This window comes from Ascaphus truei, chromosome 8 (assembly GCF_040206685.1).
Source record: "Ascaphus truei isolate aAscTru1 chromosome 8, aAscTru1.hap1, whole genome shotgun sequence".
Taxonomy (NCBI): Eukaryota; Metazoa; Chordata; class Amphibia; order Anura; family Ascaphidae; genus Ascaphus; species Ascaphus truei.
Genome location: NC_134490.1, coordinates 91,205,562 through 91,226,506, shown reverse-complemented (window position 1 = coordinate 91,226,506; position 20,945 = coordinate 91,205,562).

Here is a 20,945-nt window from a genome sequence, read left to right as displayed (position 1 = left end):
GCACTCCCTTGCTGATCCTTATCTTGATTGTATCTTAATTTAATCTAAAGGTTGATATGGCATTCTCATAAATGTTCCTTATATTATCTTCAACACTTTGCCTTCTTAATGCATTTAAGAGCACTGAAGTGTAGACAGAAACAAATTGTTTTTCATAATCAACAAATTCTGTGAGTGGTAGATAATAGTCATTACTTCGGGAAATCACTTCTTGTAAAACTTGGATTTAGTCCATTGTGTTGTATCCACTGTGAAATCCTGCTTGATCTCTAGGCTGTTCTTCAATGATTGCCTCTACTTCTTCCCCAGCTTCTTTATAATTTCTGTTGTAAGTCCATCTTCCCTCTGGGTCTTCCCATTCTTCATGGATTTTATTGATTCTGTCACTTCTTCTGGAAGGACACATAATATATTATTGGAGATTTCTTCTTGCATTTTTTTCTTTGTTATTATCTGTGTTCTCACACAATTTCATGTAGAAGTCCTCAACTCTCTTTAAGATAAGTATACCACCTTTTATTGTTGATTCATTACCTTGTGCAATAATTTGCCCACTGTCATTTTAATTTCTTCACCCTTTTGATTATGTCAAAGAGTTTAGTTTTGAATCCATTCATTCTTTTTCCTGTGTCATAATACCCAGCATACATCTCTCCATAATGCTTTGCATATTCTGAAGTTCTGCATTATCTTTGCAGTTAGGGTCCAAGTTTTCTATCCTTACATGAGCATGGGAAGAATACACAGTTTTAAATCTTCCTTCTTCAGGATCAGTTAGAGGTTCCCTTTAAATATTGTTTTATCTCTTCCAAATGCGCTCCCTCCAATCTTCATTCTCCTATTGATTTAATTCAAAAGGTTCCCATCCATTATTATTTGCCAGCCAAGGTAGACAGTTTCCCACTTCTTCTAGTTCCATTCCATTTATTTCAATCTTTGCAGACTTCACGCATTTGTTGAACATCACTTTTGTCTACTGAGATTCATATGGAGGACCACATTTCCATTTTGTTGCTGGAGGTATTCTGAACGTGTGGCAAAAATAACAATGTCATCTGAAAATCGTAGGTAACTTATATATTCACTGTTGATTTGTATTCCTTTTTATTCCCAGTGTAATGTCTTGAGCACTGAAAAGTGTTGGCGACATGCTGTCTCCCTGCCGCACTTTGTTGCAGATCCTTATCTTGCTTGTATCTTCATGTAATCTAACTGTTGACGTGTCATTCTTGTAAATAGTTCTTTATAATATCAATGTACGCTTCTTCAACATTTTGTCTTCATAATGTATCTAGGACTGCTGGGGTGTAGACAGAATCAAATACTTTTTTGTACTCTACGAATCCTAAATGGAGGGCTAATTAATATTAATTACTTCAGAAAATCACGTATTGTACAATGTAGTCCATTGTGTTATATCCACTGTGAAATCCTGCATGTTCCCTAAAGTGACACAAAAGAAAGTGCTTAGCCTCTATAAACTTTTAAATAAAATACTAACAATAATAACAACAAGATATCCTCTGCTGTGCTCCGTTCTTTCCGTGAGGATATCTTGTTGCTGCCTTTGCCAACGTGATGCACGCCGTGGGACTCACTACACAGGACTTCTCTCTACTGTGAGTACACCCATCCGTTTATTACGGTCTTGGTATTCATTCATTGTTGTCCTTTCTCCAGGGGGATACTACATATTGTGTTACTGGGAGGTCAGAGATTTTTTACTGACACTCACCAATATAACACAGTTCCCCCACATCTTAGGAGATACAATCAGAGACACCTTTACACATATGTTTGCAGAGAGTGGTGTTTCCCTGCTTTCCTCAATTAGAGGCATTATTCTAAATGGACATTTAAAGATTTCCTGCAGCTGAGCACGGTACACTGGGAACGCTGTATCCTAGTATCTACAAATAACAATAATAACATATTATGTATAGAGCAGCCAGGAATACTAGCAGAACAACACCAGAAAAAACACAAAGAACATATACAGACCAGCGCCCAAAAAGGGTCCAAAGTCCCTAATAGAGTCCAAATAGATGGAAGAGAAGAAAATCCAAATGGCCCAATCACTGGAAGATCTCCAATCCGGTGGTCCGTGACATAGGGACAGAAACAAAAAGAAATAATAGTGTAATACGTAATGTTAAAATGGGACAAACAACATGAAACACTTAACAAGAGACATACATAATACAAGCAAGGTGAAAATAAAATAACTATTTAATAAAATAAACGGAGCCTGCTGCAGCGGGTCATCAAGGGGTTAAAACCCAAAACCCTACTTACAGCAGGACTGGAACAAACAAGCATGTGCAACAAAGTGGGGCAGACGCCGGCAGCAGTGAGAGTCCTCACGGGCTCCCCGATGTGTAGTTTCTTTCCCCCTAACTTCGGAACACTCTCCAAGATGGACGCCGAGCAGGGGAACTCCACACTGTCCTGTCTGCAAGCACAGCAGCAACTCTCGCGATATTTCGATGATGCGGCTTCCTGCTTCACTTGATTGACACTTCTCACAACTAGTGCTTCTCCAAGGCACCGTGACCTCTGACCCTACACGTTTCGTGACTGACGTCACTTCCTCAGGGGTTGATTCAGTGAAGATGAAGTCCCATTATGTTCACCTCACTTATCACTGATTAGATAGAAATATCTAATGCCAATTAAGTTTAAAACTTCAGCTCTAAACAGTACAACACAGACACAGACGGAAACAACCAAATGAACAAACACAGACCTACAAACATGATAAAAATGAAGATGATTCCACATCTAGGACTGCATAGATAGCAGTAACAAAATATTAATACAATAATAATGATCAGTAATCCTAATATGATAATCTATATTTTATAAATGTATAAATAAAAAACTAATTATTTTAAAGAAAACTAACTCATAATTATAATCATTCCAACAATTATATATAAAAATGATAATAATAATCATAAAAAAGGAAAAATGAACAAGGGAATTAAATGTAAATAAAAAGTGCAACACTATACACTATTTTAAGATTATTTAATAAGAAACCTCTCCTCAAATGGATTAAATCTAGACTTTGATCTAGGGGTCTTTCTTATTAAATAATATAGGTTCTCTTAAAATAGTGTATAGTGTTGCACTTTTTAATTATATTTTATTCCATTGTTCTTTTTTCCTTTTTTTATGATTATTATTATCCTTTTTATATATAATTGTTGGAATGATTATAATTATGAGTTAGTTTTCTTTAAAATAATTAGTTTTTTATTCATACATATATAAAATATAGATTATCATATTAGGATTACTGATCATTATTATTGTATTAATATTTTGTTACTGCTATCTAGGCAGTCTTAGATGTGGAATCATCTTCATTTTTATCATGTTTGTAGGTCTGTGTTTGTGCATTTGGTTGTTTCAGTCTGTGTCTGTGTTGTACTGTTTAGAGCTGAAGTTTTAAACTTAATTGGCATTAGATATTTCTATCCAATCAGTGATAAGTGAGGTGTACATAATGGGACTTCACCTTCACTGAATCAACCCCTGAGGAAGTGACGTCAGTCACGAAACGTGTAGGCTCAGAGGTCACGGTGCCTTGGAGAAGCACTGGTTTTGAGAAGTGTCAATCAAGTGAAGCAGGAAGCAGCATCATCGAAATATCGCGAGAGTTGCTGCTGTGCTTGCAGACAGGAGAGTGTGGGGTTCCCCTGCTCGGCGTCCATCTTGTAGAGTGTTCCGAAGCTAGAGGGAAAGAAACTACACATCGGGGAGCCCGTGAGGACCCTCACTGCTGCCGGCGTCTGCCCCACTTGGTTGCACATGCTTGTTTGTTCCAGTCCTGCTGTAAGTAGGGTTTTGGGTTTTAACCCCTTGATGACCCGCTGCAGCAGGCTCTGTTTATTTTATTAAATAGTTATTTTACTTTCAGCTTGCTTGTTTTATGTATGTCTCTTGTTAAGTGTTTCATGTTCTTTGTCCCATTTTAACATTAAGTATTACACTATTATTTCTTTTTGTTTCTGTCCCTATGTCACGGACCCCCGGATTGGAGATCTTCCAGTGATTGGACCATTTGGATTTTCTTCTCTTCCATCTATTTGGACTCTATTAGGGACTTTGGACTCTTTTTGGGCACTGGTCTGTATATGTTCTTTATGTTCCCTAAGGTGGTCAAAGTTGAGGATCTCTTGTAGCCAATTAAGGAGTAACTTCATAAAACTCTTGTGATTGGAAATAAACTGATTGGTCTGTAGTTCTTGATGGGTTTTTTTCTTCTTTCATTGAGATGAGGATAACTATGGCATTACTCATTTTCTCTCAACATTTCCTGTTAAAGCATGTAAAGAGTTTTGCACGGATGTCTTCTACTTCTTCCTCAGCCTCTCTCAAGATTTCAGTTGGAATTTCATCTTCCCCAGGAGCCTTCTGTAAGGATTCTGCCAGATCCGTGTTGAGTTTTCTGCAGTTCGGGTTTTTCAGGTTTCCTTCCCTTTCTCCTCTGTTCAGTAATTTTGGTTACTGGCATCCTGCTATATTATGGTTATGGTGTAGGAGATGGTGCTCACAAAAATCATATGTGGCTTGTGGCAGGATGACCGTGGTTAGTGAGGAGGCAATAATTCTTCCGATAAAATAATATGGTGGTATTTTTAATTGTCCAACGATGTAACAAAACAATGGGTACACTGTCCCTTTAAGTAGTACAAAACGTCAAATCAAAAGCCTATCCCGTCAGGGGAACTAACTAAACAAAAGTTCAGTCTATCTACCTGGCTGGCAAGCTAACCTAGACTAGACCAACAATGTTCAATAACACCGGTTGGCTCCTTACCTGGGAGTTTTATTTCCCCTCGGGACATGATCAATATGAGCAGCCTGTGTCTGTCTGTCAGCTCTTGTCTGTCCTCTCAGTGCCTGAGAGAGACTGCTGCACCAAAGGCATTTCCTCTTCCACTTTTTAAAAGCAGGTGAGCTTACTCAACTAGGATAACCTGTGGACTGCTTAATTGGTTGGGTTAACTCCTCATGTACTGGAAAGCAGGCATACTTCCACCTCCTACTGAAGTATACAGAGTCTATGACTCTGTCACAGGCTCTATGAAAGAAAGAAAAATGTTCTCTTTATTTCATATAAGTTTCTCAAGTTCCTGGATATTTAATGAATATGCAATATGTATAGTATGACACAAGGAAGGGTCTTTGTCTAGTGGTGAACACTTGACCACCCCCAAATAACAATACAGTGATATATTCCCAATCCAGTGTAACAAAATAAAGTTCATATAATGACAAGGCAAAGTTGAATCTGTTACCTGTCAGTTTGTTGCTTCATTCCAGGACATCCAGGGCGTGCAGTCTGTAGAAGAGGAGATACAACAGCTGTAGAGAGATGCAGAGCACAGCAGGAAACAGCCAAAAATCAGGCAAAAATGAATGAATAAAAATCCAGGGCAACTCTAGTATGGAGATCAATTTATTGCAAGCTCAAGCAGGATGGTGAAGGTAGATGAAGCGCACCATTAATTTTTACCTGATTTTTGGCTGTTTCCTGCAGTCCTGCATCTCTCTACAGCTTTTGAGCCTGTTATTAGGCTGAAGTTCCCAGTGGGAGTTGCCGAGCAAAGTTTTAAGTTTTGAAGCTCCTGTCGGTCTACGCTGTCACGCCTTTCCCTGTTGCCTGTTTGGATTACTTTGTTGCTGTTACGGTGCGCAGAACACGCCCCCTGTGGCGTGTTCCTTCCTTACCTGTTTAATTTCTGATTGCCGCCCTCTTGCTGCGAGTCAAGATCCTGTGTCTTTAAGTATTCTGAAGCTTCGGACGCCATCTTGCTTTCTGGCAATTCCTGCCCTCTTCCTCCTGACAGGAAGTAAGCCTCTCTCTGACTTTCTCATTGCTATTAGTTATTTGCTGCCTGCCCTGGATCCTGCTAGTACTAGCATTGCATGCTGTTACTGCCTGGACCTCCTTCGGACCTTTGCTCATCTCCTTGGGATTCCGGAAGACTGGGACAGTCACTCATTTACTACTGAGGTTAGTTTATCGTCGGGTAGTGTAGGACCTGCTGATTAGGGTTTACCTTGACGTGGTAGCAGGTTTACAATACCTTGACCAAAGTATTCCACTAAAGAACTCTGAGCTTGGCTCTGCACCTCCGGACGCGTTGCGCAATCTCATGCGCGCGGCACGCTCACGTGACTACGTGCACCGATTCCCAGCTGCGCGGCAACTCACTCCCATTCGTGTCTCCTGCGGCTTCCCCACCTCGCTATCAGGTCCCTTCCTTTCTCTCGCTTGTGTGGGGAGCACAAGCGTAACAGTTGCTGACCCTGGATCGTGACTTTGATCTCGCTGCTTTCTGCCTGCCCTGATCTTTTGCCTGTCTGACGACATAGAGTAATGTCCAGTCCTATTGAACTAGGGATCTTCTGGTGAGTCTTGATCGTTGTCTCACAATATGTGGAAAGAAAACCCTATCCATGGATTGTATTGTGGAGCTTCAGGGGTATGACTATTATACTGGTAGTAGTTGATCGATTTGCACGACAGAACTATTTTGTTCTTCTCAGGAAGTTACCCTCAGCCTCTTAACTATCAGAGGTCTTTATTAAGGAGATATTCTGCTTCCATGGAGTCCCGACGGATATAGACGGTTCGCGGATTCCAATTCATCCCCAGATTTTGGAAGGCCTTCTGCCTGCATTTTTCTTCTTCCTGCCATCCCCATTTCAATGGACTCACGGAAAGGATGAATCAGTGTTAGAACAATTCCTTCATTGTTTTGCTTCTGAACTACAGGACAACAGGGTTGACCTGCTCCTGTGGGCAGAGTTTTCCTGCAATTCCATAAAGCATGATTCAACACTGCAATCGCTGTTCTTCTGTGCCTATGGAACCATCCTGCTGCCCTTCCTCCTTCCAGTCCTCTCTCTGGAGTTCCTGCAGAGGGGGACAAAATTCCAGAACTCCAACTACTCTGGAAGCGGATCCAGGCCAATGTGGTCAAAGCTGCCCTCCAGCAAAAGATCCAGACGGGTAAACGTCGACGACCACCTCTCCCATTTCAAGTGGGAGATCAGGTTTGGCAGGCTGGATGGATGGCCAGCAGGAGTTTGAGGTACACCAGATACTGTATTCTCGAAGATCCCATGGCAGACTACAGTACTTGGTCCAGTGAAAGGGAAAAGACCCTGAGGAGAACTCATGGATTAAGTCCAGGGAGGTCCATGTCACAAACCTAGTTCGGGCATTTCATTGCAAATCTCCGCTTATTGTCTATACATACTGTGCTATATTTATGCACAGTGAGAAGGTGAAGACTGATCACAGCAAAAAAATAGGGCTGGAGGCTTATAGCCAAAACAAAAATAATATATTAATAGTGCATAAAAGCAACAAGGAAAAAAAGAGGTCCTCTGACGCGTTTCTCACCCAAAGTGTTATAAAGCATCCTTTGGGTAAGAAACGCATCAGAGGACCTCTTTTTTGCCTTGCTGTTATGCGCTATTAATAAATTATTTTTGTTTTGGATATGAGCCTCCAGCCCTATTTTTTCGCTGTGATCAGTCTTCACCTTCTCACTCTACTTACCTTGGACAGAAGCACGCCACACCGAGACTGCAGACACGCCACTTCTTTGAGTTGATTACTTGCCTTCATTACTAACCTTCTCCGAAAGCCAGTGTGTTATCACATCTCTCCAGCTGCCTATGCCGCTGGGTTGACGCCTGTGCACACCATGGGGTGAGTGCTATTTTATTCATCACTTAGAGAAGAAGAAGCAGGCACACAGTCTTAATCAGCAATGAATAGGTTTAATGTGCCAACAAATCCAATGCTTCGGCAGTGCAATACTGCCTTTCTTAAGGTGTAGGCTACCAAATACAAGTGAACAACATATATTTATACTGCACCGACACACTTTATTCGAGCAAATACCCAGTATGTACCTGGCAGATACCTGGAATGCGCCGCTCCTCACCTCTGACAAGCCCCGTTACGTTTGCCTTCCCAGCCTGGGTTCATGCCTGGCTGACGGGCGGCTGATCTGTTAAATGATAATGATTAGGATTTAATAGGCTGCAATGCTTTGCGTGTCTACCAGATGGCATAAATTCATGAATTGTAATGCAGTATATATATATATATACTGTGCAGTATTGCAGCCAGCGGGAATAAAATGCTTCAATCCCTGCCTGGAAAATACCTCAATGCACTCGGGCAGAAAACAGTCACAAACCTCAATACACCCGGGTATACCCGAATTCGTGGGACTAGCCGAGCTCGAATAAAGTGTGTCGCCAGTGTACATATACATACCCCCCCTAGTACTCACCCCTCCCTGCTCAGCTTCACAGTCACGATGTCGACGCCCACGTGATGACATCAGCGCGCCTACGTAGCACTCCGTGATGATGTAAGACTTTGTGGTGCTGGTCCCTGGTAGCACAGCACAGAGATGCCCTGGGAAAACACTACCACACCACATACCAAGATGTCGACGCCACCACTATGACGTCAGCGCGACGCCACGCGATGACGTCAGCCGTCGGGGGGGTGGAGTTGGTGAAGGGGCAGGTCTCCACCAGTGCAGTACTCACGGGTGCTGCACTGGAGATGTAATCTGTCGCCATGGGAACACAGTCTGAGCAGGGAGGACTGAGAGCCTAATGCATCACCCTGTAAGTGTAAAAAAACATACATAAAACAAATCAAGCATATGTGACACGTCTGAATACACCATATACCTGTGTAATAAAAACAATGGACTGTAAGCTGCAAGTGACTATACCCTTATGGACTACAAAGCCCTAAGTATAATATATATCCATATAAAAAAATGAGCAGTACATCATAATACTATTATTACATGTATCTAGGGTAGAGGAGGGGTGAGGAAGAGGGGGGGAGGGAAGGGTGGGGGTGGAAGGGGAGGGGGGGAAGGGAAAGGCAGCAGGGGTAGGGGCAGGATAAAGGACGATCTCCCACATCGGATTGAAGCGGAGTCCATGGAAGGTTCCAGATCATGGGTGCCTGTAAAAAGACAGAATTATCTTCTGTTAAGAAAACACCTCAAATTCTGTTGTTCATTATGTCCCGCTCCATTACTGGTGTTTAGAGCATGAATCCACAATGCTTCTCGTCTCAGCAGAAATGTCTCCCTGTCAGGAGTACCTTGTCTGGGCGCTACTATTTCGATTCCCATAACGCGCAAATATGCCACGTTATGATTGTGTTCCACACAGTGCTGCACTAGCACAGAGGGGTCCGTACCTTTTCTAATGACACTTTTATGCTCTATGAATCTCGTTTTAAGCATTCTTATAGTTTTTCCCACATAGAGAAGACAACATGGGCACTTTATTATGTACACTACGAAATCTGATCTACATGTCATTCAGTCTTTGATTTTAATTTCTTTACCACTGTTCGGGTGACAGAATATATTGCCGGTAATAAGGCTATTGCAGACCTAGCAGCTCAAACACCTAAAGTTCCCCGGCCTGCCACCCACCAGAAAATGAGGAGTTTTGTAGTAACCCTCATTGTCTGCATGTATCAGACTGTCTTCCAAGTTTCTCCCTCTTTTAAAGGCAACCATGGGTGGTACACAGTACCTTACAGAAAGTATATCATCATTCTGTAAGATATGCCAATGCTTTAGAATGGTAGATTTTATAAAACCAGCTTGACTTTAAGTGGTCATAAATACAAGTCTATCCTCCTTCTTACTTTTGATAGCACTCACCTCTTTGTCCAGTGCCCGGTCAAACACTGCAGGAGGATACCCCCTAGCCAGGAATGTGTTACGCAGATCTCCAATAGCTGGTTTGATTTTATCCTCTCTGCTCGTGATCTTACAGACACGGACTTTCTGTGAAAATTGTAATGCATCAATAAGTGAAGGAGGATGATGACTATCTGCTCTTAAGATAGCATTCCTGTCAGTACTCTTTCTGTAAAGATTAGTATGTAACTCACTGTTGGTTTGTGTAATGAAGACACCCAGAAAGGCAAGTTGCTGTGTATTCCATGTGTTTGTGAGGCGTACTGGAGAGCGAAGATTATTAAGATATTGAAAAAACGATAATAGCTGATCCTCAGTACCAGTCCACACAAAGAACAGGTCAACAATATACCTATAATAGCTCAAGATGTGCACAAAAAACTCTGACTTGTAGATATACTCCTCTTCAAAATGTGTCATAAAAATATTGGCGTATGAAGGGGCCATGTTACTGCCCATTGCCGTCCCTTTGATCTGTAGGAAAAAGTCGTTCTCAAATCTGAAATAATTTTTATATAAAATGAAATGTAGAATAAGCATGATATACTCATAGGGATACAATCCCTACTAATGGGTAGTGAGAGCAGACCTTACTATATCAATTCCTGCATCATGGTAATGATCGTGTAAAGGATAGACACATCTAGACTAACCAATATGTAGTTGTGACAATTATGTGGTATGTTTTTGTGTTTGGTAAGAAAGTCGAACATGTCTCTGATATATGAATTTGCTGTCTGTGCAATCGGTTGTAAAATGGTGTCTACGAATTTAGCAAGGGGTTGGTTTAGCGAATTCTGTTATCCAACGGTTGTTTACTCCCATCTGGATAATCTCCTTAATCTCCCTCGCGTAATTAAAAGTGGGGTCCCTATCCAATTTGATGTAGCCATTAGTGTCACTCAGCTGTCTGATGGCTTCAGCCTTGTAATCTGAGTAATTTTGTACTACTAGGGCTCCCCCTTTGTCTGCACGCTTAATAATAATATTATTATTGTTAGTCAGAGATTTGAGTGCTTCCTTTTCCTGAACCGACATGTTGTACGTGGCCCTGTGTTTGTTTTTTTTGTACCTAGTAATGTCCGCCTTAATAAGTCGCATATAGGTGCTAACCGATTGATTTTTAAATGGCGGGACAAAGGTAGACTTGAGTTTACATATTTTGGAACCTTGACTTGAGGCCGAATTATTTGTCCCTTGTTCGTCAATTGCCGAAATACCTGTCCCTTGTGGGTCAATAGCCGAATTATCTGTTCCTTGTGGATGAGTCAGATACCCCGATTCTGTAGACCTGTTGGAGAAAAATGATTTAAGGTTCAATAAGCGTTCAAATTTAAACAAATCGACCTCCAGATCAAAATCATTAAAAAGTGTGGTAGGTACATATGATGGACCTCTGGCAAGAACAGACATCTTGCATGGATTCAAAGTATAATTAGACAAATTAATGACCAGTGTGTCCATACTCATTGTTGCTCCGTTGACCGTAGAGAGTAGGGGGATTTTCCCTTTTCCTTGGCCCCTGCGTCTGGTCTTCCTTTTCCCCTTCCATAGGGTTGGCCTAAAAAAGGGGCCGGGCTTTGACCTCTCTGGCGATCTGCTGAGGAGTGGGCTTCCGAGTCACTAGTGTGGACTTCCTGGACATCACGGAGCGCCACGTAGGCGCGCTGATGTCATCACGTGGACGTCAACGTCGTGACTGTGAAGCTGAGCAGAGAGGGGTGAGTACTAGGGGGGTATGTATATGTATAAATATATGTTGTTCACTTGTATTTGGTAGCCTACACCTTGAGAAAGGCAGTATTGCACTGCCGAAACGTTGGATTTCTTGGCACATTAAAACTATTCATTGCTGATTAAGACCGTGTGGAAACAAAAATTCACCAGGCGCTCCCGCAGGTATATAAATCAAAATACTCTAATGCAGTAATAAACTCAAAATGAATAAAAATAAAAAAAGCTTTATACAAACGATGAATGAACTGCAGCTCAACCTTCACCGGATCCTCCTAGTAGATCCTTGGGATATGCTGGTAGTTGAGAAAAGTCAGGGAGCGCGATTCACCAGTGAACACATGAAAAATAAAACATAACAAGCAAACAATAGTGTGGAAAAGCGGATCAGCAGGACCCGTGGCTCACTAAGATATAAATATATAACACAAAGTAATCACAAAATCAAAAGTTACTCCAAGGCAAATCTGCCAATATTAAGCGACAGAAACAGTTGCAAGATTCAAACAGATGCTGCAACAGCCAATACGGCAGGGTGGTCTTCTCTCAAGAAGTGTTTTGGTACACTATGTGTTGTTAATTTTTCCCTAATGTTCCCTAGATGCTCTAGGATACGAACTTTTAGGGGTCTTGTGGTTTTTCCTACGTATTGGAGGCCACACGGGCACTCCAATAGATAAACAACAAAACTAGTTCTACATGTTGCGAATGTATTCATTTTAAAACATTCCCCAGTTGAGTGAGATTTAAAATCTATTTTCTCTAAAAGGGCTGAATTACAGGCCTTGCACGAAGTGCACTTAAAAAAACCTTTAGGTTTCTTCAGCCATCCCTCCTGTGTCTTTTTCTTAAAGGCACTGGGGGCTAGTTTGTTTTTAAGGCTAGGTGCCTTTTTAAAAATTACTTTAGGCCTATCACTAAGTGTTACTCCTAGGATAGGATCTTCTTTCAGAATATGCCAATTTTTACCAATAATGTTTTTAATCTCTATTGCCTTTCTATTGTATCTGGTAATAAATGCAGTCTGATAATCAGTGGTGCCTGTCCTTCTTGTTTTGGTCGTAACAGAGACTCTCGATCAATGAGATTCGTACTCTCTACTGCTTGAATTACCACTTTAGGGTCATAGTTCCTTTCATAAAATTTCTTCTCCAGGATCTATGTTTGAATTTGATCATCACTGTTTTTACTACAATTCCTTTTTATCCTTTTCAATTGACCAAACGGGATATTACAAACCCACTGTGGATGATGGCAGCTAGATTTTAAAATATAATTATTGGCATCAACTGTTTTAAAAAAGGTCTTAGTATTAATCCTGTTATTCTCAATGAAAATGACCAAGTCTAAAAATTCTACCTCCCTCTCACTGAACTTACTCGTAAAGCGGAAGTTTAAGGTATTGGCATTCAAAAAGTCTAAAAATAATAAAAGGTCTGTATCAGTGCCCTTCCAAAAAAAAAAAGATATCATCTATATATCTCCGCCAGAGGACCAGGCCCGCACCAAACGGGTTCTGGGACCAAACACATTGTGACTCCCAGACACCCATAAACAAATTCGCGTAGCTTGGTGTGAACCTTGACCCCATGGCGGTGCCGCACTTCTGTAAATAAAAATCTCCATTGAAAGAAAAATAGTTATGCTTGAGAATAACTGAGAGAAGACTACCCTGCCGTTGCAGCATCTGAGGACAAGAGCGGTCACGTGTAGCTCTTGTCTGGAGGAACTGAACCCGGAAGTACTGTGACGCGCTGACCGGAGGATACACCGAGCGCAGTGTTCAACACGGTATTGTGATGTTACACTTTGGTGCATCCCCTCTGCCAGAACACTGCCTGTTCTGTACATGCCTTTTCTAAAAGGCTTTCTTGTAAGTCTTTACTGCCTACCGCTGCTGCGGTTCTTGTATACCCAATACACCATCTGTTTGAATCTTGGAACTGTTTCTGTCGCTTAATATGGGCAGATTTGCCTTGGAGTAACTTTTGATTTTGTGATTACTTTGTGTTATATATTTATATCTTAGTGAGCCACGGGTCCTGCTGATCCGCTTTTCCAGAGAGTTGCACTATTGTTTGCTTGTTATGTTTTATTTCTCATGTGTTCCCTGGTGAATCGCGCTCCCTGACTTTTCTCAACTACCTGATTAAGACCGTGTCCCTGCTTCTTCTTCTCTACTGGACTATTTTAAAATGTCAGGAGCTCCCCAGAACCAGTGCACCGGCAGCTAAGTACCCCACTATCACCTGTGTGTCTGAGTGTGTGCACAACCCTTTATTCATCACTTACCCTTTACTGTGCAGTGTTAGTTTGCCCATGTCGGCTCTTAACAGGGCTTTATTGTGAGCAGGACTGCATTGTTTCTATATATACACACAATATTGTGTATTTTTGTTGGTTATTTCTTCATGGCATACATTGTCTCGGATCTGCAAGTGATATTTTTGCTCCGTGTTGGAATACTTAATAGCACCAGTGTAGGTGAAGATTTCTACTTCTCTTATTCCTACTTTATATGTATGCACACACTGCTGTCTCTCACACATAAAAATACTCTATGTAATTCCATCCCTGTATACCAATAGGGACCACATAGTATCTACACACACTTTTAGTAATGCAACACCCTCGTACATTTCCACACCTACCCACACCATTGATATCCTCTCCCACTCCACACACACCTTTTGTAATGCACTGTATAAACCGTGGGCTCTTCATTTATTTATTTATATTTTCATACATACACACACACATACTTACATTTGTAACATTTAGGTACTATTTAACACCTCAAGTCATAAATTGCATACTACACAGGGGGAGGGATAGGCTCTGGTCACAGATAACATTCCAAGATACACCGTTTTTAAGTAAAACCCTTGCCTGCTTTATTCATTGTAACACCGTCGGAAGATCAGTGTATCTCGAAAGCTTGCACAAATAAAAGCATTTAGTTAGCCACAGAACGGTATCATCTATTTATTCTTGGTATATATACTGTGGAGGGTTTTTGTTACTTTTTTTAACTACCATAACTTAACTAAGTGTTGTGAAACCTATCCCTGCTTCATTTTGCAAAGCCTGTATAGCCCTGGTAGGTTTGGGCTATTATTCTGTCCTCCTTCTGTGCAATAATCCCTGGTAAGGGCAGGTTTACCAGGAGTTAAGATGGGTTCTTCCCACTCACTGCAGATCAGTGAGGCAGAGAAAGCAGTGCAGTCAGGCCTGTGTCCAATAAGGGACAGGGGCGGGCTCTTGTTGTATCTGTCTTAATGATCTGCATTTCCTGTATTGAGTCAGTTGCTCCTACCCTGAGAGGAGCTGAGTCTTACCTAACCGAGCTGTCAGGGACCTGGCAGACTTGAGGCCCTCCCCCTGGGAGAGGCTGGTAGACTGTTCCCACTACTCTGATAGGGGGTAGTGGAAGAGCTAGGCCTGCTTCCAGGGCCCTGACTGGGAGTGAAAGGCCAGGGTCATTCTGAGAAGTACTGCTGTGTTACTGTGTTCCTGTACTGCTGTGTATGCTGTTCCAGTGAATGCTGTTGGTGCAATAAAGTGTTCCTGATTTATAAAGAAGCGGTTGTGAGACTGGAATCTCTCATCCCTGAGTGGGACGTTCTATTCCAGGGATTCCACCCCATATCCTGGGGCCTGCAATAGATGGAGGCACTGTCACCGTGAGTACGTACTGGGTATGTCCCCAGAAGCCTGTCCTGACCTTCCCCATAATACCATCAAGCGGGAGACTCAGGAGTTCTGTAAGCCAGCAGGTGCGCCACACTATTATGTCTTGTAACCAGAGCAGCATTTCCCCTAGGAGACCCTATTTGCGATTGGGTGGGGGAATACCCGTTACACCTGTATAACCAATCCCACACTGTGGAGACCCATTAAGGTTGAAACAGCTGTCTGTGAGTGGGTTTACTGACTATGCATCTTAACCCAGGCTGTGCTCAAAGCTGTGAAATGCAGCAAGCTTAAGGTTATAGGGGACCATGTTAAATGGTTTTGAAGCAAAGGTGGCACTGTGTGATCATTTGCATGTCATTTCCCAGAATCCCTTGCTGCAGTGGAAGCGCTGTATGCTGAGTAATAATGATGAAAGGCAGGGTTGCAGACCTGTCTAAGACATGCAAATGAACATACAGTAATATTTCCATTTGATATATATATATATATATATATATATATACATACATATACATATACACATATATACATATATACATATATACATATATAAAATCAAGCACAGAAGCCATAAAACATTTACTGAATGAATGATTCTGATCATAACTATTTGTGAAAACAGATTTTCTGATATTAGGCAAGTGCGTAATGATATGTGAGCATCTCAATAGTGCAGATAATTTTTTTTTCAGCAGTTAAAGGTAATATGCTTTATCTATTACTTAGCAGCCTTAATATTGCATGTTACTAATAGATGACCTAGTATTCAGCAAGTTGTTGACTTGGAAGTGATTATTTTGTAATCAACGGAGAACCGGGATTTAAAAGCAATAGTTTGTATTTACTGAAAGCAATTACATCAAATGCACTCATTTTTTAATTTTATATTTATGTTATGTTTGTATTCAAACCCCTGGCTTCCAGCAAAAAAATAATGCAAATAATGTATCTACTTGTCCATGTCATTTTAATGGAAGAATGTTTTCAATTGACCTACTGTAATGTGAATGTTAAAGTAGTAAGAAAGGTGAGTATGGTAAAAGTGCATTTGTTTTCTTAACACAAAATGTATTGCCCTCCAGATCCCTAATACTGAACATGCTGCACTATATAATAATAATAAAAAGTAGCTCATTATTCCTCCACTCATCTCAAGTACATTTAGACCAAATAGTAGCTTCAATCTGCAAATATTTCCATGTATGTAATATTTATTCATTTTTTTCCCCAGACCGTCTCGTTTTACACCACAGTAATAAATAGCAAGATAGCTACAGGGAGTTTGAGAACTGTTGGCCATAAGTCTTCACAGTTATGATATATTGTATTATCATTTTTATTGATAATTGTTTACACATCCAGTATTTAATGCATGACAAGTACATATCATGTGTTTACATTTTATATATATGTACAATTATTCATATTTGTGATGCCTTTATAATGACTACTGTCACGAGAGGAGGTGGCTGACCCGGTAATAAAGTGGTTACACCCCAGCTGGCCACCCCTACCCTCGTGTGGGAGGTGAGGGGTTAACCATAATAATGGTCAAAGTGTGTTTTTATGCAGTAGGTGGGGAAAAGGGGGGGAGGCTGGGGGAAGGGAAGAGAAAATCCTGTTCAGCTCAAAACAATATTACTTACTAGAGAGGTGCTATCAGGGTTAAACATATGTGTAAGGGGGGAAAGGGACAAGAACCCTATGTGATGCACTCAACCCTACTGAATGAAAATAATAAACTTTTATTAATATAATGGAATAATGCAAACATAAAAAATATATTTAAAACCTAAGTAGTGTACTGAAAAAATCCTGATGTGAAATCACTCTAGAAGACCAGATGGCATTGTAATATATTTTAATAATTGTTGGGGTGATTCACGTTAGAATAGGTATACAATTGTATCTCACAGCACTTGGAACATAATAGCTCATTAGATAGACACTTAATACAATCCTGTAGGGTGTGAGTACAGTATGTGAAGTCGTTTATCCTAACAGGTGGTGAGATACATAGAAAGCTGGGAGCACTGGTTATGTGACACTGTGTTGCAATGCTTGAGTATTACACATGGCATTGCTGCCTGCACAGAAAACCTTAATGCAATCCCAGGCAGGAGGAGACCCCTATAGTTGTAGACAGGGGGAAAGCGTCACTATAGAGCTAGTGGAGGTAAGTGAATCTATCCCAATGGGCAATCTGATAATTCAGCAGGGCATATACATACCCCAGTCCACTTACATACACATGCGGTATTGATATACCGGAGAACACTTCCTGTGAGGTGATCACAGCTCTGTATGCACTCGTGGTGGACCCTGGTCAGCGTGGGTAGAAAGACCTAGTAGTCCCTGTCACTTGCTAGTGGGATCCACATCTGTGGCCCACATCAAAGTTACGTTCCTATTCTAGAGATCAGAGACAAACTCCTGTGAGTTTGACAGTACATGGGATGTCGGATGACGTCATAGCGATCTGATCTCTAGCAGGTGGAGCCCCGAGCCCAGGTGGAGCCCGAAAGGAGGAGCGGAGCTCCCCATTGAAATGAATGGGCGCAATGCATTTCAATGGGAGTTCCTCGAGTTCGCTCTCTAAGAATAAGTTGGATGCCTGCCAAACCGCAGCATCCAAAAGTGCTACTGTTTCAATGAAAAGAGCTTGATCAGTGAGACTTCCGGTGATGTCAACGGAGATGGTTGTCTGAGAAGGGAGCTCCCGACACCCTCCTAAGCAAACGCTAGATTGAGCACTTCCCACGAAGCGAAATTCCCCCAAAAAGCCCCCCACTCCTCCCCCGAGGCAAGCGCAATGCTGCCAAAGAACAAGCGAACCCAAAACACGGTCACTAAGTTCTTTTCGCCCTCGCAACGTCAGATGGAGCCGGCTGCCGAGATCCAAGATGGTGCCACGGACCCCGACCCCGCCAGGAGAGCAGCGGAGCAGGCCCAAATTGAAATGCCTGAACAAGGACTAGACAAGGACTTCTTCAAGGCCCTATTTAATAAAATGAGAAGGGGGTTAAAGCAAGACCTGTCCTCAGCCATAGACGGTCTCAGGTCTGACATCGGTAGCCTTGCCGCACACGCTGACGCCCTGGAAGCAAAGGTGGAGGAGGTCTGTCATACCCAATCTAACACAGAGGACGAGGTGAACAGGCTTGGTCACCTTGTTAATAAGCTGAGGGATGCCCTCGATGTCCAAGAAAACAGACGGAGGAGACAAAACATCCGCATCAGAAATGTCCCGGAATCCATCCTCTCGGACGCTATACATACTTACCTGCGCAAGGTCTTCCTGATGCTTGTGCCCGACCTCCAAGAACATGAGCTGCTGATGGACCGTGCCAATGGGGCCCTTGGACCCAAATCTCCAGACCCCAACCGCTGCAGAGACATCATAGTCAAATTGCATGCCTACGCCGCAAAAGAGAGAATTATGGCGGCTAGCAGAGGGGCAGGGGACCTTCAGATCGGAGAGGACACTCTGCAGATCTTTGCTGACCTGTCTGCAGTCACAATCAGTAAACGGAAAGAAATGAAACCCTAACTACCATACTGAGGGAAGAAGGAATCCGTTATAGATGGGGGTTTCCCTTCAAGTTGGTGGTTCCCAGAAATGGCTGTTTCCTAACCATCTCGACCCAGAAGAGTCTCAGGAATTCCTCAAAGCTTTCAGACTAACCCCTACAGAAGCCTGGCAGCCGCCCTCCAGAGCCCCGAACAGACCAACCCCCACTGAGACCCCCCGTGCCTCGGAGAGGCTGGCAAGCCAGAAGCAACAGTAGAGTCAACTGCTCTCATATCCCACTACTGATGGACAAAGTCATCTCTCTCCCTAAAACCATCTACTGTCCAAACCACTGCTACAGACCTTCTGCATGCTGAAAGGGACCTGAAAGACGAAAGCTGCTAGAGAAACCCTCCCACTGAGAGATCCCGACTACCCATTTACCAGCTGTTCCTGCTCCCTCCACTTTCTGCAACTGGCGCCGCTGCACCGCGTCCCCTGCGGGGAAATGCAGAGATGATCAGCAATAGAACATCCAGGTAGCCTCAACCCAGCTGTCAACCAAACATTCCCATACCCCTACCCCTCCCTCCCCTCACTATAAAAGAGGTAAAGTACCAAATCAATGCTGGTTTTGATAAAAGATGTTCTGTGACTTGTGAAAACATCACAAGGGATCATGTAACCAAGTAGGAGCCTCCTTCCCCCCATCCATCCTCCCCCCCTCCCTCTCCCCCCCCCTTTCCCTTCCCTCTTACCCTCCCCATTCCTCCCCTTTCCCCCCCTTTTCCCCCCTATTTTCTTCCCTCCCCCCCTCCCCCTATAGAGCTCTAGAGGTTAGAAAATGGCTAACACGAGTGGTAAAGACTATGACTAAGCTGTAATGTATTGAGTAAAACCTGTTCAGACTATGTAAACTATCAACCTATGCAGAAAGAAATGGTCCATGCTATACCAAGATCTGAAGGGTACAAGAATCCTATCCCCTTTTTCCAAACACCCCCCCCCCCCACCTCTCTACTTCCCCCCACCTCTCAGCCAGCCCCAAGTCCCTCGGCCCTGAACGACCCAAAATCTACAAAATTACATAAATTTAGATAAACGACAGCTCTCCCACCATTAGGTCCTAAACAAGTGTCATACGTTTGGTTTCATGGAGGGTGTCGGGCCCTATGCCCTGTTCCCTCTCCCACTCCTGGTTTGGTTTCCTGGAAGGATCTCCAGGGGTGTTTCACCCCATTACCTTTCTCACTCTCGTGACTAAGGTTATTTCCCTTGGGCCTGACAAAGGCCCGTCTGCTTTCTCCGTCCCTATTGTGTCCACCCTCCCCTCCCTTCCTCCCCACCACCCTGAGGCATCCACTCCATCTTTCTCCAGATTGTCTCTGGACCTACGTCCTATAGCCAAAAAAGGAGCTCTTGACATGGGAAATCAAAGAGCATCAGAGCCTGGAGCTCTGAGAACGTCTCTCATACAGTAGTATAATGGCTTCTATCAAATTAATCTCACTTAACGTCAAAGGCCTCAACTCAGTAAAAAAGAGGAAGCTAGTCCTTCAGGACCTAAAAAAATCAAAGGGTGACACTGTTCTCATCCAAGAGACCCACTTTAATTCCCCGACACCCCCCAACACATTCAAAAGCGTATTCCCCCAGGCATATTTCGCATCCTCGCCAGGCAAAAAAAGAGGAATAGCCATCCTTATCTGAAACGGTGTCCCTTTTGTTCTAGCTAAGTCACTCCCTGACCCGGATGGTCATTCCTGATAATCCAGGGCACTCTATCTGGCACACCAATTACACTTGTTAATGTATATGCCCCCAATGACAACCAACTTCTCTACCTAAGAACTCTCCTTCAGTCATTGGACCAGCAATCTCTCTCATCCCTGATTATCGGTGGAGACTTTAACATGGTGGTCTCACATGCACTAGACAAATCTAACCCCAACCACACCCTCCCACCATCCCCTCCCACCCCATATGCTACCCAGTCACAAAAGAAAGCCAAAAAATTTAGAGACATCATTGAGGAATACTCATTAGTGGACATATGGAGGGCTCAGCACCAGGGTCAAAGGGATTATACCTTTTTCTCCACCCCTCATCAGTCCTACTCGAGGATCGCTTATTTTCTAAATACTAGTAATGTCTTCCAGGCATCCTCCCAGTCAAGCATAGGCTCGATCACCTTGTCTGACCACGCACCGATCGAAATTACT